Genomic DNA, 24,304 nt, shown 5'->3' with positions numbered 1-24,304 from the left:
CGAGCCAGACAGCTCTCCAGAAGCCACAAGCTGAACCGAGGAGACCCCAGATCCGGGTACTGGCCCAAAAGAGGCAAGAATGACCTCCAGAAGTGGTCCCTGCCAATTGGATTTGGGGACTTCAGGCACCATTTGACCCAGGCACCAGGCTGGAAGCAGGCCAGGGCCCTGAGGCATTTGGGGATGGAAGGAAGCAGAGGAAGACCTGGGGGAGCCTCTAGGGCCACCAGGCATATCTCTTCACATCAGATAAACAGGGGCAAGGGGCGGGCCATCCCCATCACTGTGGTGGCCAGCAGCCCAGACAGCTGGAGCGGGAGGCAGGCTCTGCAGCCCTTCCATTTAGAAGCCACTGGGACATTTTATTTTCCTTCTCAAGTGACAGCTGAGGCATGCCGGCCTGCGCCGGCTCTCCTGGAAGCTGCAGAGAGGCAATCACCGAGAGCTGGCCAGGTCTCTGATTCCCCACTGGACTGCAGCAGCTGGCAGGTGCTGGGGGGCAGGAGGCGGGTGGCACATGCCAGCCAGATGGAGCCCTCTCGGCCCGATCCCCTACCACTTGCCAGGACAGTGGCAGCCACAGCAAGGCCAGGGGCTGTGGACGGAAGTGGACAGGCAAACAATCACACAGTCATCCTCATGGTAACACCCCCTCAGCAGGTACCCACTGCCAGGCTCCGGGCCACCTTCACAGCCCAGCAAGGGGCAAGATCCTGACCTTGTTTCAAAGACAGAGAAACTAAGGCCTAGAGAGGGTCAGCAGCCTGCGAGTTTGCACAGCCTTTGAGGGGTGGGGAGGTTGGAAACTGGGCATATGCTCAGCTGCCCCATCCTCCACCCTCTACAGCCCCAAACATGCTTCTCTGAAGCCTCCTGCCCATCTCCTCACTCAGGGCGTGGGGCCATCTTCAAGGACAGCTACCGCCAGGAAAAATCAGACGCCAGGAAGGAGCTGGGCTATCGGAGGGAAGGGGGCAGGCGGGGCCCAGCTCGAGGCTTCGGCAGCCTGGCTCCCCGCCAAGCACAGGCCAAGGCAGGCCGGTGCTGACCAGGCCGGGAGGACCAGGGGCTTCCCTCCAGGCCCATGGAGGCGCCAGCATGGAGAAGCCATCTGTCCATCCATCTGTCCACCACCGGCAATGACAGCCCACAGAGACCTGGAGCTCCCCTGCCAGGCACACGGCTCTGCCCTTTGTGCTTATTAAATGGCTAATACTTATAACCAAGCTACAGCCCTCCCCATTTTATAGATGGGGGCAATGAGGCAGAGGTCAGAAAACTCGCTCAGGCCTCCCACAGCTGAGATCTGCATCCAGGCATCCATATAACCATACAACATGACCTCTGCTAGATACCCCTACCCAGAAGCCCCCTGGGGGGCAGGAGACAAGAGAGCAGGCCCTCTGGGAGTGGTGCGCTAGGAATGGAAGGGAATGGAAACTTCTAGAAGCATCTGAATGCCTTTCAGGGACCCCCTCACTGTAAAGATAATTCAGTCTCTGCCTCTCAGAGAGCACAAAGCAAGCACTCCAAGATATTAGCAGCTGGGTTCCCCTCAAAGAGGCCGCCTGCCACCGGATCCTGATGGTCAGCCAGAAGGAAAACACTGCAGAGCCTTTCCTGCCTCCGGCCCAGGCTCTCCGCCCCCAGAGTGGGGTCTGGGCCATTAGTGGCTGCAGGGCGAGGCTGGGGGCTGCCTGGGAGAGCAGGGGTGCCGTGGAGCCATCGATCGCCAGAAGCAATTAATTGTCCAGGTCAAGAGACGGTGAAAGAGATTTGTCACCCGAGGCCCAAGGGATGCTCCAGGGACTCCAGCAACCCAGGACGGGCAGGATGGTTCCTGCTGACCTGGTTCGGAGAGAGATCAGGGTCCTTGCGCATTTCCTCCATCATCCTTCCCTCCCTCCCTCCTTCCCCCTCCCTCTCCTGGCCTCCCTCTGCATGCTCCCCACTGGCTTGCATGCTGACACCAGCCCAGAGACCTATGCACCAGGAGGGTCCAGACAATCCCTCAGGCAGTGCTCACTGCACAGACAGAACAGGAAAGCCCAGCAAGGGAGCCTGTATCCAGAGCCCCTGAAGCCCAGGACCTGGCCTGACACCTGGATTCAACCCAGGTTCTAGCTGGACAACCCCAAACTCGTGGCTGAACTTCTCTGAAGCTGTTTCCTCCAGTACAAAACAATAATAACCAGAACAGCTAAAGTAAGGTTGGCTGAGGCTCAGACCCCAGCCCAGCCATTCTGAAAAGCCTGAGGAAGTCACCTTGCTTCTGCAAACCTGTTTCCCCATCAATCCCAGCTGCCCATCAATAAAGCAGGGATGAGGGACACCTGGGTGGCTCAGTGGTTGAGCGCCTGCCTTCGGCTCAGGTCGTGATCCCAGGGTCCTGGGATCGAATCCTACATTGGGCTCCCTGCATGGCCTGCTTCTCCCTCTGCCTATGTCTCTGCCTCTCTGTGTGTCTCTCATGAATACATAAAATCTAAGAAAGAAAGAAAAGAATAGAAAAGAAAAAAAAGAAAAGAAAAGAAAAGAAAAGAAAAGAAAAAGAAAAAGAAAGAAAGAAAAAGAAAAAGAAGAAAAGAAAGAAAAAGAAGAAAGGAAAGAAAGGAAAGAAAGGAAAGAAAGGAAAGAAAGGAAAGAAAGGAAAGAAAGGAAAGAAAGGAAAGAAAGAAAGAAAGAAAGAAAGAAAGAAAGAAAGAAAGAAAGAAAACAAGGATGATGCTGGGTGCTGCTCTGTGGGCCAGCATGAAGCACTGTTCAAGATCAGGTCGGGGGCTCAGGTCAACCAGCCTGCCTCCCCAGAGACCGGAGCTCGGCCTCCAATCTATTCAGACATCAATCAACTCCCCCAGAACCAGATACACCCAGACTCAGCCCCTTGAGCCAGGCAAGGATGAGATGACACAGGGCACAGGCTCCCATCCCAGCCTCTACAGCAGGACCCAATGGGTGGGAGATGGAGGCTTCAGTGGCCACCATTCGTTCACCCACCAGGCTCAGCAGCTGGTCGTCCTGGAGAACAGAGGGGCCTGACACACACACACAGACATGTGCAGCCCCTCACATCCACTAATTGATGTGAGAGCTATCAATAAACACCTCCTTCCATGCCCCCGCTACACAGAAAGGAAAGCCAAGGCCCAGAGAAGCCAGCAAGTGACGGTCTCAAATCTGGTTCCTTCTGATGGCTCACATGAGCAAGAGCTCGGCTCAGCAGGTGTTCAGAAGCCCAGGTCACTGGGGCCAGGGGCAGCACTGAGTCAGAGCAAGAAACTCAGCAGAAACTGAAAACAGCCCAGCGCCCCCCCATGCTCCCCAGAGCAAGCCACACTGAATCACAGCACCCGACCCCGTGTTGGAAAGTTCCTGCTTTTGAAGGGAGGGTGGGGGAGGGGGCGAACAGGGGTGTTCATGGCTGCAGGGCAGGCAGGCAGGGGAGCCCCACCAAAGCACAGACTTCTACCATTTTCCAGGCCACGGGGAGGCCATGGAGCACAGATGTGGGGACCTGAGGATCCAGCCCCGGTTCCTCTGCTTTCCAGCTGTGTGACCCTGGGCATGCTGCTTAACATCTCTGTGCCTGCCCCTTGCCTGTGAAATGGAAACTCTCACTCATGGGGTTGACTCAGTAAGCAAATGTATACGGTGTCTAGCATGGAGTAAAAGCTTAATAAATACTATCTTTTTTCAGTTCCCAGATTGGTTTTTTTATTGAGGCAAAATTCACATAACACAAAATTACCATTATAAAGTGAACAACTTGGTGCACCGATGACATTCACAGTGTTGTGCAACCACAATCCCTATCTAGTTCCAGAACATTCCCCAGACATGAAAGGGAAGGAGCCCCCACTGCCCATGAGCAGTCACCTCCGTACCCCCAGCACCCCCTCCAGCAACCACTTATCTGCCCCCTGTCTCTACAGGTTTGCTTGTTCTGGACACTTCATTTCAACGGAATCTGATAGGTGTGGCCTTCTGTCTGGCTTTTTTCACTCCACATGTTTGCAAGGTTCATCCACATTATAAATGTACCAGCACTTCAATCCTTTTTTTTTATTTATTTATTTTTTTAATCTTTTTTTTTTTTTTTTTTTAATTTATGATAGTCACAGAGAGAGAGAGAGAGAGGGGCGAGCAGAGAGAGAAGCAGGCTCCATGCACCGGGAGCCCGACGTGGGATTCGATCCCGGGTCTCCAGGATCGCGCCCTGGGCCAAAGGCAGGCACCAAACCGCTGCGCCACCCAGGGATCCCCCACTTCAATCCTATTTGTGACTGAATAGTATTCCTTATATGAATAGAACAATAACATATTTTTAAAATAAAAAAAAACATCATAAATAATACAGAAATGCAACATGACCAGGTACAGACACGAAATATTTTTTTTAATTCGTAAAATTATAAAACAAACAAAAAAAAAATTATAAAACAAATAGCCATAATGACTGGAGGGGATGTGGAATCTGGTCAGTGGGAGGAGCCAGACAGACAGAGGCAGGAGACCATGGAACCTGGAGAGCTGGCATTCCCTGCTCAAATATCAGGCCTCCTAAGTCCAGCCCCTATGGTGCTGTGCAACCCTGAGCCAACGCCTAACCCACTCTGGGCCTTGGCCTTGCCATCTGTAAAAGGGGCCCTGAAGGGGATGGTTGCAGGGGGACCTCCCACAGCAACAACTGTGTTTGCAGGGCCCCCAGCTGGCTCTCAGCCCTGGGAAAAGGAGAGGCTCCAGCAGCCAGGCTGTGGGAACCCTGCAGATGTGGGAGACCCATCACCAAGGCAGCTGATGGCCAGCCTGTGCTGGTAACAGACCTGACACGCAACTCTGGGATGCCTAGACACCCTGCCCGGGGGCACACTCTGGGTCACAGATATGCAGACACAGCATGCAATGAGGACCTAGGTCTGCCCGGTCCTCCCCTGCTCTGAGCACAGCCCAGATGCTGAGCATCCGAGGCCTGATGCCAGGTCCTTGCACTCTGACACTTGGGCTGGATCATTCTTCCCTGCGGGGGCTGCTCTTGCCCTATAGGGTGTTTACAGCATCTCTGGCCCCAGCACACTAGGCCTGGGGCACTCCCTGCCCCCTGCCCTCTACCCCGCCTTGTGACAACCATAAGTATCTTCAGATGTTACCAAATGAACCCTGGAAGCAACCCCACCCCGCTGACCCCATCTGCACCCTGACTCCCTAAGAGCCTCTCTCCCTGGGCAGGAAGCAGCAGGCACGGGTCTGGCCAGTTCCAGACAGGCTGGAAGCCACTGAGGGACAAGGGCCCTGTGTCCAGCCTCCCCTTCCCCTGGGCCAGGCCCACAGAGACCTGGCCCAGCCAGGCCCCATCTCACTGCGAAGGGACCCAGCCAGCCCTGCGAAGGGACTCAACAACACAGAATGAGCCCCTATGTCCCGGCACCATTCCAGACCCCGAGGGCCCCACCGCGGACAAGACAGACAGACGTAGCTCCTGCTGCCTAGGAGGTGACCTCTGACATGGGAAGGCCATCAAGACATGAGGGAATATAAATCCACCGAGGAGCTTCACACAGCAACTGCAGACGGTATGTGGGGAGCAACGATAGTGATGGGTGGCCCTCCTGAGGGTGACATCAGAGCTGACATTAATGACAGCAAGGAGGCAGCATGCCAGGTGGGGAACAGCAAGTGCAAATGCCCAGGTGGAAAGAAGTGTGAAGGTAGCAGGAGCCGCCCAGGCCTCAGGGCCTCTGGCTTTCTTCCCCGAGGAGGCGGCGGCAGGGCCTGGAGAGCCGGACCCTGAGGCACCTCCTCCCTCAGACAGCTTCCCTCTGGCTGCAGCACCGCAAGGACAAGAGTGGACTCAGGGGCCAGCAAGAAGCCACTGCAGAAATCCGAGCCAGAAGGGGACAAAGGAGGCGGGGTCACAGCACCTGGTCTGCCATCACTGCTTTTGTTATCACCGACTGAAAGGCGGACACGGGGCGATGCCCAGGTGGCTCAGCGGTTGAGCTTCTGCCTTCAGCTCAGGGCGTGATCCTGGAGTCCCGGGATCGAGTCCCACATGGCGCTCCACTAGAGGAGCCTGCCTCTTCTTCTGCCTATGTCTCTACCTCTCTCTCTATGTCTCTCATGAATAAATAAATAAAATATAAAAAAAAAAAAGAAAAGAAAAGCGGACAGGGGTCTCCGACGCAGCGGTCCCACTCCCAGCACATGTTATCCATCGTTACCAGGAAGGCTTCTGGACAAGTGGTCATGTGACAGCTGTCACTATTACCGTTTCCACGTGGTTAGAGCAGCGAGGGTCTCAGAGGCGGTGTCCCCACCTGGAACATGCCAGAAACACACGCAGATGATGATGGCTGTCGTGCGCTGGGCACTCAGCCCGGGAAAACAGGCCCACGCCGTGAAAGTCATCCTCCCCACACAATTTTCAAATGACCTGGCCATTATAAAAACCTGCCAGAACCAATTCAAACACTTGCTTTTTTTCTTTTCTTTAAGTCACTTTCATGTATTTCCAGAACAAAAACCCTTCTGCACTCACTTCTCTCAAATCTGCACTTACTCATTTGAGTGGGAGCCTGCAGCTCCTTCCTTACATTTCCCTTTATACTACAATGGGGGCATTACACTGATTTTTCTTGTTATTGTTAACCCTGTGTAAAGTCAGAGTGTATGAAGCAGGAATCTCAGTACCCAGGAATAAAAGGGGTTGTTGCCCATATATGCGGCAAATATCGTTGGGGGTGTCAAGATGCTGTGTGACCCTGGAAAAGTCAGCTGACCTCTCTGAGCCTTAACTATTTGCCTATAACACAGAGAAAGTGATGATGGTTGCTAGTTCATGAGATTGAAAGGGTCAAATGAATTACTGTGGCATGTGCCCGCCAGTATCAGACCAACATCAAAAGCACACAGCCTGAACATGCAGCCGAAGGGGCCGGGGGCAGGTAGGGCAAACGCCCCCAGCACAGGCCTCAGCTGGGCAAAGAGTGGAGGATAAAATCCCACACTCCCTGCCTGGGCCAGGTGGCTCATCGCTTGCCTGGCTTTCATCTCCAGGAGATAAGCCGCCTGCTCAAGTTCACGTTCAGGATCAAATGAACCCACTTAATCGCCTTAGGGATCTCCACTGAGCCGGCTCCTTACAGGCCTGGGGAGGAGGGCAGCTGGACTCTCCCTCCCGCCAAGACCCCCACTCGCATGGCCAGGCACAGAGAGGATGCCGGGGGGGCATTCCACCAGCACGCCCCGCCCCCACCCAGCAGGCTGTGATAACCCAAGGGCAGATGCCTGCACACTGGCCTTCAGAGTCTCTGCACACATCATCTGCCCGCCGTCACAAGGTACCTACTGTGTGCTATGTGCCTGAGCAAAGAACTCACAAATCCCCAAGGCAGCCCAGGAGGTAGGTGCTACCACAAACACCACTCTCCAGATGGGGAAACCAAGGCCCAGAAAGGAAACAGCCAGCCCAAGGTAACAGAGTTCTTCAAAGGGTCACCTGCAACCCTCAGGACAACCTTTGCCCCATGTCATAGAGAGGGGAAACTAAGACAGGAATAGGCCTTAAGTCACCACCATATCCCAAGGCCAAGCCATGGTTAGTGCACAGTGTCCAGCTATGCCCAGGAAACAAGAGAGACCACCTGCCTGCCTCGTTCCCAGACGAATCCTAGCAGCACCTAGGACAGCTCCCAGCACATAGTAGGTGCTTAAAGCATCTGAATGAAGAAAACCTACACACTGGGCAGACTCCATGGAAAACTGTCCTGGGCTTCTCTGTCTTCCAGACAGTCCTCTCTGAGGTCCTATCATGTACCACAAGGGTCCTGGAGTGGCAACTGTGCCCACCAACCCCAGCCCCCAAGGACATTGGGCAGCGAGTGTCCTGAAGTCCTTTCTGGTTATCACATTGGGTGGGGGGGGGGGGGGGGACCATCTACCGGGTGGGCAGAGACCAGGGATGCTGCTCAATACCCTTGAATGCACAGGACAGCCACTAGATCAGAATTATCTCACCCAAATGTCAGTAGTGCCTAGGCTGAGAGACCCTACTATACTGCATTCCTTCAAGCATCAATTGTGTACCTACTGTGTACAGGGATGCACAAAAACACTGCAAGGAAACAAAGTTGTGGGTCTTTGAGGTTCCATGAGCCATGCATGTCACACAGCTACTGTAAGGCAGAGGTGGGTCCCAGATCCAGCTGATGCAAAGTCCTACTCCAAGCCACCAAATCCCTCCCGATCCCTGAGTATTCTCGCCTGCTGGGTCTCGAGTGGAGGCCGCAGAATCCCCATATTTCACTGCTCCCTTGCCCCATGGTCACTTCAGGGCAGCAGAGATCAGAGCTGATCCCTTTCATCAAAACCCACATACACCAAGATGCCAATGCTCCCTCTCTGGGGTGCGGGAATGTAGCTGGATTTTTTTATGTGCAGGCTTTTTGTTTCTTAATTTTCCAACTTACAGAGAACATGTTTGTTCTGCTTCTAAAAACCAACAGTCTTTTTTTTTGTAAGACAGCTATCAAACCACATGCCCCACCCAAGGGCTTGGCCGTAGGGAGATCCCACACCCCAAAACAGAGAGAGTCAGCCAGTGTAGCCCCTGGGCAGCACCAGCTGGCAATGTCTGGAAAAGCCACAAGCCAAAGATTCCAGTCCCAAGAATATGTGGAGGAGACAGGACGCACATGAGCACCCTGAGGTGCTCAGAGAAGGTCCAAACACTGCAATCAACTCAAGTGGCATCTCCATGGAATACACCAATCACATGTCATGCATCCCCATGACAAAATATAATCTGTACACAAGTTAAAATCCATCAACTAGCTCAAACTCCACCAACACACTGCAAAATCATAATTTTTTAAAAAAATATAAGAATAATAATAATGACTATAGCTACGTGGTTTTAAATGCCTTGTATGTTACACTTCTAATCCTCAAAACACATCTGGAACGTAGGTAGTAAGTATTTCGATCCTTGTTTCACATGGGGTGGGAGCCCACGCACCATCAAATCCCTGCTTGTAGCTACTCCGCTCCGCCGGCTGTCTAAGCACGGACAGGAAATTACTAGCTTGAATTATATAAAAGCTGTCGATATTCGAGCACTTTTGACCTACAAAACTGGCCAAGTCCTATGGCTCCCCTTAACAGCAAACTGCAAAGCATCGCACACAGAAAAACATGGCCACATGCATTCTTCAGCCCAGAGATGGGACAGGGCCCCAAGCCATGCAGAGATCCACAGAGAGGCTTGTGAAGCATGAAAATGTGGATTAGAAGAGCACATATCTAGTGGAGAAGTGGTGACCTCCAGGGAAGGGACTTGGGTGACCAGAAAGTCACCTGCAATTTTCTGTTTTAATAAAAGGCAGCCACCTTAGTGGTGGCCCTGAGCCTGGCCTCTTGGACTGAGGCTGGCTGGTACATTCCCACCCTCTCCCCTTTCCCTGAGGCAGCTTCTCTGTGCCCCCAGACCCCCCACAGTCCATCCATCAGCAGCAGGTCCCCAGGGCCTAGTCTCTGGAGCCTCTCTGGGCAGGAGAAGCTCTCCCCACCTACGGATCTAGTTTCATTTAATTGCAGGCTTCAGGTTTCTGGACACAGGCCCAGAGGCCTTCGGAGCCAGAGGTGTGGGCCATTTTTTTTTCCCTCTTTTCAATAAAGCCAAGAAGGAAGCAGCGTGTGGCATCACCTGTCTGCTCCAAGAATCTGGTACACCTGCCCCTTGGGAGACCACACCCAGAAGAATCATCCATGGCTCATCACAGGTTGGTGGATAGGCTGAGGATGTGTTATTTTTCTGGCCATCTCTGGGGCCAGGTACCACACTGGATTCGAAGTAATTAAGAAAAAAGAAAACACACACACACACACACACCAACATCCTTACCTCACACTACCTCTTTCCCTCTCCAAAGCTCCCAAAGGGTCACCTCCCTGCTTCCAGATTTGTTTTGTATGTCAGTTTTTCCCTAGTAGCCCTTTATAGTTCCCTCTCTTGGCTCAGAGTCCCTTACCCACAGCTCTAGGTTGAGGCCAAGACCCCAGAGCAGTCACTTGACTCCAAGGTCACTGGCAGTAGGGACACACCAGCATCTAAATGACCACATTGTGGGGCACCTGGGTGGTGCAGTTGGTTGAGTGTCTGACATGATTTCAGCTCAGGTCATGATCTCAGGGTCAGGTCATGGTATCAGGGTCATGGGATCAAGCTCCCTCTCTCTCTGTCCCTCCCCTGCTCGCACCTGCTCGATCCCTCTCTCTCTCTCAAATAAACAAATCCATCTTTTTAAATAAATAAATAAATGACCACATTGCTCCCAGCTGCTGGTCTCAGGAAAGATGCAGGCCACGTATGAGTTTCCTCTGGCTGCTGTAATAAATGACCACACACTTAGTGACCTAAAACAGTATAAAATTTATTATTGCATTTCTGGAGATCACAAGTCCAAAGCAGGGCTACAAGTCAAGGTGTCGGCAGGCCTGCACTCCTTCTGGAGGCTCCCCAGGAGAATCCGATCCTGGCCCTTTCCGGCTTCCAGAGGCTGCCTGCATTCCCTGGCTCTGTGCCCCTTCCTTCATCCTCAAAACCAGCAGGATAGCATCTTTCAGGCTCCGTCCGCTCTGACCTCCTGCTTCCTCCTCCTAAGGACCCTTGGGGAGAGTTGGAGCCCACCAGGATTATCCAGGGTAGCTTCCCATCTCAAGGTCGGCTTGATTAGCAGCCTTAATCCCAGCCACCGCCTGAATTCCCCTTTGCCGGGTGACAAGACCTTCACGGTTGCTGGGAACTAGGACATGGACAACTGTGGGAGAGATCATTATTCTCCTGACCACAGGCTTCAAGGAAACTGCTCCTATGGCCGCACCTCCCCCCCAAACCCTGAACTCCAGAAGGCAGCTGCCAGGCCCACATGACTGCCTCTCCTACAGAGCATGAGCAGGCCTGGCCAGTTCCGTCACCTGCCCGGGAAACACATACTCCACAGGTGTCAAGTCTAGCCTTTGATGAAAATGTGAATCAGGTAGAGTCCTGTGGCTTATCACTAGAGACTTCCCTCTCTAAGATGATAACTCATCAATCAATAATCTTAGGCAAGCTTTCTTTCTTTTTTTTTGGACCAGTCACAAATCGCCCTGGGATTGTATCCCACAATCTAGCAAGACTGCCAACAGGGAAGCCACCCTAATGAAACCTAGACTTCGTGTTCGTGCACTCTAGGCCATGGACGATATGTACACCGACAAGACAGGTAACCTCCATGAAGGTGGAAGGCTTTGCAAGGTACGCCGGCCCTGCAGCATGAGGCTCGCGCTTGGGAAATGTCCAAAGGATCAAGCCCTAGCCTTCACTGCGCAGCTGGCATCTGCCAGAAACCAGGCAGGGCAGTCAGCAGGGACTGGGGGAGCAGAGGCCACCAAAGTGCCCAGCAGCAAAGCCACTCAGGAAATTGCAGGAGCAAGGGCCCCCAAGGACCTGACAGTCCAGAGAGGGGCAAGAGGAGCCCTGCCCCCTAACAACACAAGGACATTAGCAATATTAACCATGAAAACACAGAAGATGACAGAGGGAACAATGAAATGGCTCTTTCTTGCTTGAAAGCTTTGTGTGCCTCTTTCCTGCCAGGAAATCTGAGGAGTATGCTGAGGCCCAAAGAAGCCATGCAAAAGTCACACGGGAACCGAGTAGTGGGGATGGGTCTCAGATGCCCAGTGTACCCCATGGTCATCCCCAGTCCAGGACCTTCCAGGCAGCTCCACCTCTTCATGTTCCCCCACACCCATCTAGACAGGTCCCATGTCCCCTCCCCAGATTCCCTGGATTACCCCTCCCACTAACCTCCCCCACCTCCAAAGCTAAAACCATCTGACCCCCTCTCAAAGACAAACAACCCACCCTGCCCTGCATACCTCCCAGCCACCCTCCAGACACCCTGGGAACATGTGTTATAGCACAGAAAGCAGAGAGGCGTCCTAAACACATGGCTGGGGGCTCAGGGGCACAGAGAGGGCATTGAGAACACAAAGGTCACACAGCAAACATGCAGCACAATGCTGGGGTGCACACATGCTTCCACTTTGGCATTCCCACCGGAAGAAGGACGGTTCTGGGAGGCGCTGCAGCAAAGGGGCAGCAGCCAGAGCCCAGGTGCCCTGAGATACAGCTTCCTGGCCGCCACTGTGCTGCAGCTGCTATTTATAGCCTAGACAGCAGGGTCAGCTTCCTGCATGGCAGAGCCAGCCACAGCCCAGGAGCCTGCAAGGGTGACCCCAAGGGAGACAGGCTGGATTAGGGGAAGAATGGCCAGAGATGCTCAGGGCTGGATACAGGTACACCCAGGCCACCCCCTCAGACTCGCAGTCCAAGGGAAACAGAGAGCCAAGAAAAGGCCAGCCCCCACCTGTGACAACTGCCTACCATGGAGGACACTTACCAGCTGAGTGCCCTAAGCCATTCACACTACTACCAAGTGCCTTAGTTTCCCCACCACGCAACAGGGAAAGGAACAGTTCTGGCCACGTGGGAGTCACTGTGGGGCTTAAGTGAGTTGCCACTTAATAGGCGCTCGGTGAGCAGCCCACTGGGCTCCCCAGCCGGCTATAACCCAATCCCACCCAGAGACCAGGCACAGGGGCGGGGGGGGGGGGGCTGGCGTGCACACCTATCTACTGCAGGTGGTCAGAGGCACCCAATACCCTACTCCACCCCACTCCCCAATGAGGCAGGGATGCAGCTGCCCCCATTTTATAGATGTAGAAACTGAAGTACCAAACAACCGAATTCTACCCAAGGGAGGTGTTTTCAGGCCCTGCGTTTCTTGGAGTTTACAAGTGTCTCTCCTCGCACACCAGATAGCAGAAATGAATCCCCCCAAACACTGCCTGGGCCTAGTTTGGGCCCCTGCAGAGCTCCCTTCTGGGGGTGGGAAAGGTGCCATCTCAGGCCAAAGTAGCACCCAGAAGCCACCTGCCTGTGGAGACAGGCTTTAAGTCCCCCAGGCACCTGGGGTTGTCTGGCTGCAATATCCCAGCCTTCCTGCACGATGGCAAAGGGAACTTCCACACCGCAAATACCAGCAGCATGCGTGCCAACCCGTGTTGAGGTCTTTCTCTGCGCCCTCAGCAAAAGAAGGCAGCAAATAAAAAAAAAAAGAAGGCAGCAAGCTCCTTCATGCGTGATCTGACTCAACCCCTCAGCACCTTCTGGAGCCAAGTCATCTGACTGTGCACCCATTTTATGGATGGGGAAACTGAGGCTGGTCACCGTGTCATCCCAAAGCCCAGGCACCCAGCTCTGCTCTGCAGAACTCACAGTTCCGCAGTTGTCAGCGGGTGATTCCATCCGGAGACTCTATGGGTCTTCCAGCCCGCAATCCTCAGCACTCCTGGGCTTAGAGACATGACACTCCCATGTCTGCCTCTCTTCACATGGCCTGCTCCTCTGCTTAAAAATGACACCCACCATGCTGGATTTGGGGCCTACGCTACCCCAGCACCTCATCTCAGGTGCAGCTGAAACAACCCTATCTCCACATAAGGTCCCATTCCAAAGTTCTGGGGGAATGGGAACTTGGGGGCACTATTCAATCCAGCACAATGGCCTAGGTTGGGTGTAGAGTAGAGGTGGGGAAATGCCTAAAACTACTGGGTGGGGGTGGGGGAAGGCCAAAGTAGGCACCTCCCCACCACTCCCTGCTTACATCTCCCCCGCAGCCAGTTCAGGTGGTCATAGTAGCTGCCCACACACGAGTCACCCTCACACCCAGTGCCCGCCAGAACCCCATCCTGTGGGCCTGGCCAAGTCCCTAGGACCCCAGAGGGGGGCCCAGATTCCCGCCAGGCCCTGCGGCCCCCTAGACCAGCCGAGCCCGGCCATGGGGCCATGGGGTCCTGGCTCCCACTGGCTCCCTGCCTCGGCCCAGCAGGCTTGCCTCGTTAGCCTAATGAACAGGGCCCTGGTTCCAGGCGGTTGCCATGGCCACGGAGACACCACCGCGGCACTGGGCGATGCTCCCGGAGGGTCTGCGGCGGGCACCGGAGTTCAGAGTGAGGACAAGCCGGGGCAACCCCTCCCCATGGGCCCGGCCTCCAGGCCTGCTGCTCCAGACCGCAGCTTCCAGAGAGGCTTCATGGGCCACAGAGAAAAATCCACTCCCCACCCCACCCCGCCATGCATCCCGCCCTGCCCAGCCAGAGCCTCCCCTCTCCCGGCCCCCAGCCCAGCACAGCGATTGCTGGCCCCCGCCCCACCCCCCACCCCCACCCCGCCCAGAGGAGGTCAGAGGTCAGCAGCCGCCTGGGCAGACAGGCCTCCAAAGCAGTGAAAGGTGGTGGGAAGCCTTTCAAGACTCTGAGTAAGGTCCAGGCACAGTACCACCAGGGCCCCATGCACAGCTGCACCCACAGAAGGTCCGTGGGGACACAAAGGCCACAAGCAGACCAGGGAGGGGGCTACTGGAAGCTCTAGGAGGGCAGCCAGGAGGGCAGCATGGGTGACCCCGGGGTCTCTGGCCTGTGCCCCACACTGGGTCCAGTTGGGGACTGTTTGGGCCTGAGGTTCCTTAGGACATCTGTGAGCCACCAGCAGGAGACCCTTGGATCCAGCTGCCTGGCCCCAGGTGGGCTCCCTGGGTGCACGAGCCATGGACAGGAGAGAGAGGTGAGGTCACAGGCTGCAGGAGCGCCTTGGCCCCAGGCAGCCTCTTGGCCCCCTTTGCTCTACTACATCTTCTGAGGAAGTGTCATCCATCACCCCATTTCACTGGTGGATAAATTGAGGAGCTGTGCACAGAGGCTCCATTGCTTGTCCAGGTCACATCACACAGCTAGTAAGAGGCAGACCCAGGACTCAGGGCCATGGGCCAATCCTGGGAAACCAGAGGCAGAAAGGCTCGGCCACCAGGCCACAGGACAGACTGACCCCCCCAAAGCCTCCAAGCCTCCCAGCCACCTCCAGCATAGCACACACATGCACCCACACATGCACACACACAACCAGGCAGCCAGCTGCCCAGTCTCCCCTACTTCCACTTTCTACAACTCACCCTATAGCTTACTCTTTCCCCCACTTCCTTCCCAGCTCCAAGAAGTATCCCAGGATCAGCAGGAGGAGACAGAGGCTATTGAAAACATCAGCAGAGCAAGGAGGCTCAGAAGAGATGCCCTAGGTGTCCCTCTCTCAGTGTGGACACACCCATAGGACTACCACCCTAAAATTTGGAGATCGCTGGGCCCCAGGGCCCCAGACATAGAAGAGACAGAAATGACACTTGACCCCAGAGTAGTGAGCCCGACACCTGCTCGACTCCAGGGCCTTCTCCAGGGCCTCCAACGGGGACATCTGTCACCCTTCTCATCACTCACTGTCATCTTCCCAAATCCAACCCAACATGTGCATCCGAAGATCCTGGTTATCGCCCAGGGTCTGGCCTTAGTTAAGACACTCCACAGGGCCAAGCTTGATGTCCTCCTGGGATCATCTATCAGGAGACTCCAGGGTGTTATCTCCCCCAGTGGGGTGACCCACCACCCCACAGACACCCACAGGACATGAGCATGAAAACATCTCAGAGTGTTTTGCTTTTCTTGACTCCTTCTGCCTGCTCCAGGGCACCCCTCCAGAGATGAGACAACTTTCAGGAATGCATGTGGTAAGATAGTATCAGAGAGGGAGGTCAGGGCAAAGAGAAAAACCAGGGACAAGCTAATGTAAAATCAGGATGAAGTGGGTAAAACAGAAATACAGACCAGACCACATTGCTGAATATAGGCTGCAAATCTGGCTCCAAGTTTCCTGATGGCCAAAGCAAAGAGGTAAACAAGATGCACCACACTGAAAGTGTGTCAGCAACCACATAACGCTGTACAGCAAGAATCACAGCTTCAGGCATCATAAAAATCAGTCTACACTGCCTGATGCCTTAACATCCCCCCACCCTTGCTACCGAATCCTACAACGATGAATTATAACCATGAGCAAGAACAGTTAGCCAGGCCAAAAGCAGGAGTTTTCAGGGCCTGCTCAGTGTGACTCTTAAATTCACAATCCTCCCTGGGATCCCAGTTTCATCAACAGTGAAAACCCCAGAAGGTTGTTCTGAAGTTAAAAAGAATGATGTAGGGCAGCCTGGGTGGCTCAGTGGTTTAGCGCTGCCTTCAGCCCAGGGCCTGATCCTAGAGACCTGGGATCAAGTCCCACATCAGGCTCCCTGCATGGAGCCTGCTTCTCCCTCTGCCTCTCTCTCTCTCTCTCTCTCTCTCTCTCTCTCTCCCTCTCTCTCTCTGTGTCTCTCATGAATAATTTTTTTTTAAAAAGTTAAAATCCTCACACAAATAAAAATTCTATGTTTAAAAAAAAAAAGAATGAAGTAGCTCTGTAGCAGGGACTGGCAATAAAAACGTGAGGCCTGGCAAGCCTTTGGGCCTCTGTCACAATTCTGCAACTTTTCATCTATAGCTTGAAAACAGACTCAGACAACACACTAATGCATAGGTGTGGCTGTGTGCCAATAAAACTTTATTATAGACACTGAAATTTAAATTTCATAGAATTTCACAGGTCACGAAATATTATCTTCCTGTTATTTTTTCAGCCATTAAAAAATGCACAGGGATCCCTGGGTGGCGCAGCAGTTTGGCGCCTGCCTTTGGCCCAGGGCGCGATCCTGGAGACCCGGGATCGAATCCCACGTCAGGCTCCCGGTGCATGGAGCCTGCTTCTCGCTCTGCTTCTCTCTCTCTCTCTCTCTCTGTGACTATCATGAATAAACAAATAAAATCTTTAAAAAAAAAAAAAAAATGCACAAACCATCCTTAGCATGCACACCATACAAAGACAGGAGATGAGGTTGGGGGGTGGGGCACCTGGGTGGCTTGGTTGGTTGAGCGTCTAACTCTTGATTTCAACTCACATCATGATCTCAAAGTCGTGAGATCAAGCCCTACATCAGGCTCTACTCTGGACGTGAAGTCTGCTTAAGATTCTCTCTCCCTCTGCTCCCCCCCACCCACAAAAACAGGAGGTGGGCTGGTTTTGGCCTGTGGGCTAGTAGTTTGCTGACACTTGCTCTATATGTTCCAGAATAAGCCCCAAGATACGTTTTAACTTAGGGGAAGAAAGCAAGATGTGACTAGGGTATGATATTACTTGTGTCCATTTAAGCAGGCATAAGCCCAGGGTCTCTGAGGGGAAACTGCCTTGCATGGAGGGCAGAAACCAGAAGACCTCCCCTGACACCTTCATGAACTGTTTTAACTTTCTGACAGGCCCAGGCATTCTCTCTTATAAAAATTACTTTTCATAAAGCCCAAAGAAAGTAATGGAGTTTTGAATGCATTACTTTTTAGTTTCTTATGTTTTTCAAATGGCAATAGAAAGGGACATTATCCCCCAACGGAAAAAAAAAAAAAGTTAATCTAGTTGTTATGTCATGCATTCATTCTTCAGAAAAAAACTATGAAACACTTATGGACAGTAGGCCTTCCCTATTGTCTGCACTTGTGAAAACAAATGGCGGGGGGCGGGGGGGAGGCAATAGTCTCTGTGAGCCCCTCCAGGCCCGAGGCCCATGCACCAGAGCTCGGCCCTCAGAAGTGAGAGCTGCCCACGCTTTGCACAGACCTGGAGCTGCTTCTGTACTTGAGAAATAACAGCCAGGGAAGCAAATGGGGAGGGAGAGTCCGGGCAAAGAGATCCTGGCCTCAGGGGCACTCAGGCCTGCTGCCTACAGGGCCAGGAAGAGAATGTTAACCAGTGGTCTGAAAACTGGCGTTTGGCCCCGAGTCCACAGAGGAGGCACTAAAACCATGCCACCCAAAGGAGACAGTAGCCACAGGCCACATAGGACTAGCTAAATGTATCAAAATTAAGTAAAAAATGGAATTCCATTCCTTGGTTGCAGTCACTTCAAGTGCTCAGTGCCACATGCAGCTACAGCAATGGTGTTGGATAGGGCAGATCTAGAATGTTCCTCCCTCCTCCCCACATGGCAGAAAGGTTGACTGGATGGAGCAGCCCCAGAGGCTGGTAGGGACAGAAGGAGGCAGTGAGATCAGGAGCACGGGCAGGAGGACAGAGGCTGGAGGAGCCTGGGTCAGCATTAGGGTTAGCCAGGGGCTGTCTGGGAAACAGGTCCCAAGAATGTGGTGGCAGCCACCAAGATATGATGGTGCCCCATTGGGACCTGGCAGAGACAAGAAACATGAAAAAGGGAAAAAATCAGATGCTAAGAGCCAAGCCCTGTTCCTGCACAGACTCTGACTCCCATCATCCAGCCTCGAGCCATCTGATTAGGCAGCCATTAGCCACAGCCACATGTGGCTATTTAAATTTAAGTTAATTAAAATGAGATAGGGCAGCCCGGGTGGCTCAGCCTTCAGCCCAGGGCATGATCCTGGAGACCCAGGATCAAGTCCCCAGTCAGGTCCCTTGCATGGAGCCTGCTTCTCCCTCTGCCTGTGTCTCTGCATCTCTGTCTCTCTCTCTCTCTCTCCCCCTCTCCCTCTCTCTGTGTCTCTCATGAATAAATAAATAAAACCTTTAAAAAAATGAAATAAAATTGCCAGTTCAGTCCTGTTAGCCATATATCAGGAGCTCAAGAGCCACGTGTGCCCAGTGGCTACAGGCAGCGCAGGTCCAGGACACCGTCCCCGAAAGCAGAAAGCTGACTAGACAGTGCTGCTACACACTATCCACGGAGCTGGATGTTATGTCCTACTCAAGGGTAAGGAAACAGAGGCCCAAGGGTCAGAGACTTCACTCAAGTTATTGGCTGAAGGAAGCAGAATTTGAACCCAGGTCTGACTTCAAAGGAGCCCTTTCTATAGCCAGGACCCCAAGACCCCGTTCTGTTAGAGCATCCTCCTTCCCAGGAGCCCCTTAGAGGGAGAAATGACCAAACAGCCTTGGGGTAATGACCCAGGTTCCCACAATAAATTCTACAAGGAAGCATTCTGGCTCTGACAAGGTGAGCCGAAATAATAAACAGCAGCTCTTGCAACACACATTAGGTCCTCATAGCAATAAAGGCAGAAGGATGATCATCATCATCATCATTATCATCACCATCCCCATCTTACAGATGAGGAAACTGAGGCTCAAGGAAGTTAAACTTGCTCAGAGTCAAAACAGCTGAAAGCTACAGAGCCAAACATCAAACCCAATGCTCACACTTTCTGCCCTGTAATCCTCTCCACCACCCCACCAGCTGTGAGCGATGTACCCATTTTACAGACCAGGGAACCCAAACTCTGAGAAGCAGGGGCCAGCCCCTGGGCACACTGCGTGTATATTGCTGAGTTGGGGCTTGAGCGCACCAGAACCTGCTAAATTGGCTGCCTCCATGAGGATCAGGAACTAAATATGCCTAGTCTGTCCTCTGCTGTTTGTTTAGGATTCTTTACGGATCTATGAAACGAAAGAGCCTTCCTCCAGGGTGGCTCGCCTGAGCCCAACTGGGTGAGTAACCACAATGATGTTGATCACTGTAAGCAAAAGTCACACCACTGTGTGACCTTGGGCTGGCCTGGCCCCTCTGACCTGTGCCCTCATCTGTAAAATGAGTAAAAGCTGCCTTCCACCTCAGACCCTCTCAAGGCCTGCTACAGAAACACCCAAGGGCTGCACGCCAGGCAGCATGCGGAAACTCCAGGCCACGGCACTCCTCTGATACCACTTTCTGGAGCCCCGTTATCCACCCTGCTAAATAATTCAAAACCATGTTTTCATTTCAAAATAAACACAGCCGCCAAAGCGAATACCAAATTTGCATGAATGTTCAAGATAAAATGAGACTTCAAAGAAACGCTAGGCCTGCCTCAGGCACTTTCCCCTCCCCATGTCTCTCCTGCCCCCCTGGGGCAAAGATCTGTAGGTGCTGCTCCAATAAGAAACAATTCTTTTCTTCCTAACCTGTCCAGCAGTTCCACAGAGCAGGTCTGTAGCCTGCTAGTGCTGTACCAACATGATCATGAGCAATCAATCCCAGGTGTTAATTTTTGGTTCCACAGCTTAAGTGTGTGACCTTGGGCAAGTCACTAAACCACTCTGTGCCTTGTCGATTTCACTATCTATAAAATGGGATAATGATAGCACTGACCTCACAAGAGCTGAAGGACTGGATTCCTGGTGGGGGCAGAGCCTGGCACACCATGAGTGCCTGGTATGTGTTGGCTGTTCCTAATAGAGTATTTTGTGTTATGTACAATACCTCCAGCTCCAAGAGCAGGAGCCCAATGATGGGATAAAATCCCTTCCAGACGCCCCCAAGGATCCTCAGAGGATGCCGCTGACCCTCCCTAAGCATCACATCCCTGGGGACCCCACATACCCACGCATGGTGCAAGGCCTCCTAGGATGACAGCCTGGCCTGGCCCTGGGCAGCTGGCCCTCCCCAGGCCCCCCTCCTAGTACCCCCTCCCTGGGGCAGGTGGGGCAGGAATTACCAGCTCCTGCAAGCTGTTCCCTTCAGAGGTGTCACCTGGGGAGGCTGCTGTTAGCGGCTGAGACATGAAAAGGAAACAGAGAAGAGAAAAACAGACAAATAAAAGCTCTCAACCCTCTCGTAGGAGGCAGAGTGCCATGGGGGGGGGTGGCGGTTGTTCAGAGAGCTGGAGGAGGGAAGGGCCTGTGGGCTCCTGCCTGGAGCGCTTCTGCTTCTCATAGACAGAAGCTCCTCAGGCTGGGTTCTCCTGAAGGTGGACCCTCCCATTCCCAAATCTCAGTGTGAACCACCAATCTCACCCACAGGCCTCAGGTGGGGGTGGGAACACAGAATAAGGGACACCCCCACCGGGCAGTTGGCGGGGGAGTATTCCAGCCCAGGCAGCCTGAATGGCAAGGCACTGGGGGCCACGACTCCCAGGGGGAGTGGGGGGGAGGCTTTCCACTGTGCCAGCGGGTGAGTGCCAGTGAGCCCAAGCCCCCACCCCGTGCCCTGGAACAATCCCGCCCTCCCCGGCTAGGCTCAGGGCTTTCATGCAGCTAAATGCGTGTTTCCAGAGCTCTCAGAAATCTTTAGGAGGTGGTATAAGTGTTATTAATTGGGGGAAAAGAACAGATTATGCCAAATAAATCCTTTCCACGCAGGCGAACCCTCGACCAGGGAGGGAGGGGGATGCGCGCAGCCCCAGAAGGGGGTCTCCATCCCTCACCGGGACCTGACAGTCACATTACCATTTACATGGATTTATCAATAGTATTGATCCCGGAGCAAGCATAAATAGCTCAGTGGGAAGAGGCCAGGGCTGAGGCCCGCTGGCTCCCGCCCCCATGTCTGGGCACCGCAGATTCCCCGGGCACCCGGCGGCGGCGGCGGCGGCGGCGGCGGCGGCGGTAAATTTCCAAGCAGGGACAAGGCGGCTGGCGGGGAAGCCAGACAGCGCCCGGGATGCCCTCGCATCTCGGCGCCTGCTCCAGGACCTGCTCCCGGACCTGCTCCCGGGCCTGCGTGCGCCCCGCCACCCGGCTCGGTCTGTGCATCCGCTCAATGGGCGGCAGGCAGCACCTGCCCCGGCTCCATCGGCACCGGCAAAAGCGGAGGGCACCGGTGGGGAGAAGGCGTCCTCCCTCCACCTGGTCCCCCCACTCCCCAGCAAGAGGCAAGACGGCCCCGGCTCTCAAGATTTCCAGGCCGTTGGATTAAAAGTCAAGTTTTAGAACCTAGTAATGGTAATTAATAATAACAAAACAGTGGTCATGGTAACATGCACACAAATACTACTCTCTGGTTCTCACAACAACCCTAGGGACTTGGGAATACCGTTACCCTACTTTGCAGCTGAGAAGACTAAGGCACAGACAGGTTAAGTAATGTGTCCAGGGTCACCCAGCCAGATAAGTGACAAAAGAAAGATTTGAACCCGGAGAAAGATTTGAACCCGGGGAGTTGAGTTGCAGAGTAGGCTGTCAAAAAGGCTCGGCTATCCCAGCTCACATCTCTTCCTTTCTCTGATTGCTTTCCCCACTCCATCAAAGAAAAAGAAAAGAAAGAAAGAAAAAGAGAGAGAGAGAGAGAGGAAAGAAAGAAAGAAAGAAAGAAAGAAAGAAAGAAAGAAAGAAAGAAAGAAAGAAAGAAAGAAAGAAAGAAAGAAAGAAAGAAGAAAGAAAGAAAGAAGAAAAAAGAAAAGAAAAAAAGGCCACCCACGACGAGGTACACAACAATGCCCTGGGACGCCCTCCTAGCTCACGCCTGGTCCTGAGAGCCCCTTATATCAAAGCAGCCGCGAAGACCCAGATCTGGTTTTAAAAAGGGCAAAGTCAAGGCCACCGATAACACATCCCAACGTGCCCAGAACTCCCCCATCCAGCCCACAGGGATCCTCACCCCTCCCCCCCTCCCTCCCTCACACATCCTTCCTCCAAATCTGCAAAAAGGGAAAAAAAATAATCATAATAAAACCAGTTCTCACCAACGAGGGGGAGGGGAGGAGTAGGAGGGGGAGGAAAGGAGGAGGCTGAGCCCACTGCACAGATCCGCCTCCGCTGCCTGCAACCAGACCCTCGGAGAGCCGGAGCGCGCGACAGGCGGCGGGAGGACACTGGCTTCCAAAAAAATAAACCTACAATGTAAAAATACCGCCGGGCGCCCCACGCTAATTGGGCCCGGGCGACGGCAGCTCACAGGTACAGCCTGTCTCTCCCTCCCGCCCGCCTTGCCCTCTCTCTCTCCCTCCCTCCGGCTTTTTACTGCCAGCGCCCGGGGTGAGGAAGGCGCGCCCCACGAGTCCCCCCACCCCTGCGCAGGTCTCTGGGGATGCTCTCCCAGCACTGGGGCCTGGGGCCTCCAGGTCCAGCCCGAGTGGGATCAGCTCTGAATTCCAACTTCCCAAACTAGTGGCATCCCAAGTATCCGCACAGCCCGGGGGAGGGACCAGGAGGCGGCCCAATGAGGCGTCACCAGCCGCGGGAGGCAGGCCCAGACAGCAGGAACACCGGCCCGCGGGGGCGGGGGGGGCCGGGGCGCCTCTCCCGGGGGGACCCCCCACCCAGCGCCCTCTGCTCTCCCGCCCGGGAGCGGCCCCCGCCCCCCGCTGGCGGGAACCCGCCCCGCGCCCTCCCCCAGCAGCCAGGCCGGGGAGCACCGGGTGCCATCTCCAGGGGCTCCCCAAGCCCGCGCTGCCTGCTGGAAAATAAGACGCAGTGTCACCCCCGAGCCTGGGGCTACTTGGGGAGGAGGGTGGCGCATGCGGCCAGGCCCACAGGGCTGGGCGCACGGCGGGGGGCTGCCCTGCGCATTTCCAGGGCGTCCCCCCGCGAGCCCACCCCACGCCACTTCCCCCCTTCCCGCCCCCTCGCAGGGTAGCTGGAGTTCCCCTAAGTTCCCCAGCGCCAGCGCCCCCACGCACGCGGGCCGCAGCGGCCACGGGGCGCCTCGCTCCCCAGCAGGCCACCCCCGAGAGCGCCAACTCAGGAGTGCAGGGGCCCCGCCAACTCCGCCGCGTGCGCCGCCCGACCTTCCCCGATCCCCCCGGAAGCGCGCCCCGCGCCTCCCCGCGGCCCCGACTCACCTCGCTGCGGTGGCGGCGGCGGCGCCCGGGCTCGGGGCGCGCTCTGGCCGCCCGGGCGCTCAGGCAAGTGGCGGTGCCGAACGGGCTGGGGGCGCGCAGCAGGCCCGGCCTCCAGCCGGGGCGCGATCCTCCCGCCGCCGCCTCCTAGGGCGCCTGCCCAGGGCCCCCGGCCCACCACTCGGAGCGCATCGCGGGGCGCGGGGCGCGGGCGCACGGCTCGGGCGGGGCGCGGGCGGACGCGGGGCTCCGGTGCGGCCGGGCCTGCCCGCGGCTCCGCTCCCCGGCGGCGGCGGCGGCGGCGGCGGCGGCGGCGGCGGTGTCGGCGGCGGCGGCGGCGGCGGCGGGAGGGGGAGGAGGGGGCGGGGCGGGAGCCCGGGGGGCGGTGGCTCGGCCTCGCAGCTCCCGGCTCCCCGCCCGCACCGACGCTCCCCGGCCCGGCCCCCTCGGGCTCCTTAAAGGGCCCGCGTCGCCTCCCCTGGCCCTGCGCGCACCCACTCGCGCGCGCTCACGTTGCCACACGCGCGCGCACACACGCGCGCACACACACACACACCCTTACACTTGGGCGCGACGCCGTTTCTTCTAGCAGCTCCCTGAGGGAGGGAGGAGGGGGAAAGCGCCTCCCATCCCGCCCCCTCCTCCTTCTCCGGTGGGGCTTCGCGCCCTCCTCCTCCCCAGCCCCAGATACTTAACTGGAATCGCGTTTCAGCTATTAAATTATAACTCTAGAGTGGCCGTGCGTGGGGAGGGGGTGTGCAGGGAGGGCCACCCGCCGAGGCGCAGGGCCCCG

General features: G+C 55.1%; 1 protein-coding gene across 2 annotated transcripts in view; it reads right to left on the bottom strand.

Moving 5' to 3' along the window:
* NCOR2 (nuclear receptor corepressor 2) overlaps positions 1–23,653 on the bottom strand; it is a 212,469-nt gene extending 188,816 nt beyond the window's left edge. For both annotated transcript variants that reach the window (XM_077875269.1, XM_077875268.1), the window contains exon 1: positions 23,515–23,653. The gene's annotated coding sequence lies outside the window, so the exon portion shown is untranslated. The remainder of the gene's footprint in view (positions 1–23,514) is intronic.
* Positions 23,654–24,304: the final 651 nt, after the last annotated feature.

This window comes from Canis aureus, chromosome 27 (assembly GCF_053574225.1).
Source record: "Canis aureus isolate CA01 chromosome 27, VMU_Caureus_v.1.0, whole genome shotgun sequence".
In the NCBI taxonomy this organism is placed as follows: domain Eukaryota; kingdom Metazoa; phylum Chordata; class Mammalia; order Carnivora; family Canidae; genus Canis; species Canis aureus.
This window is presented reverse-complemented; position numbering and strand designations above follow the sequence as displayed.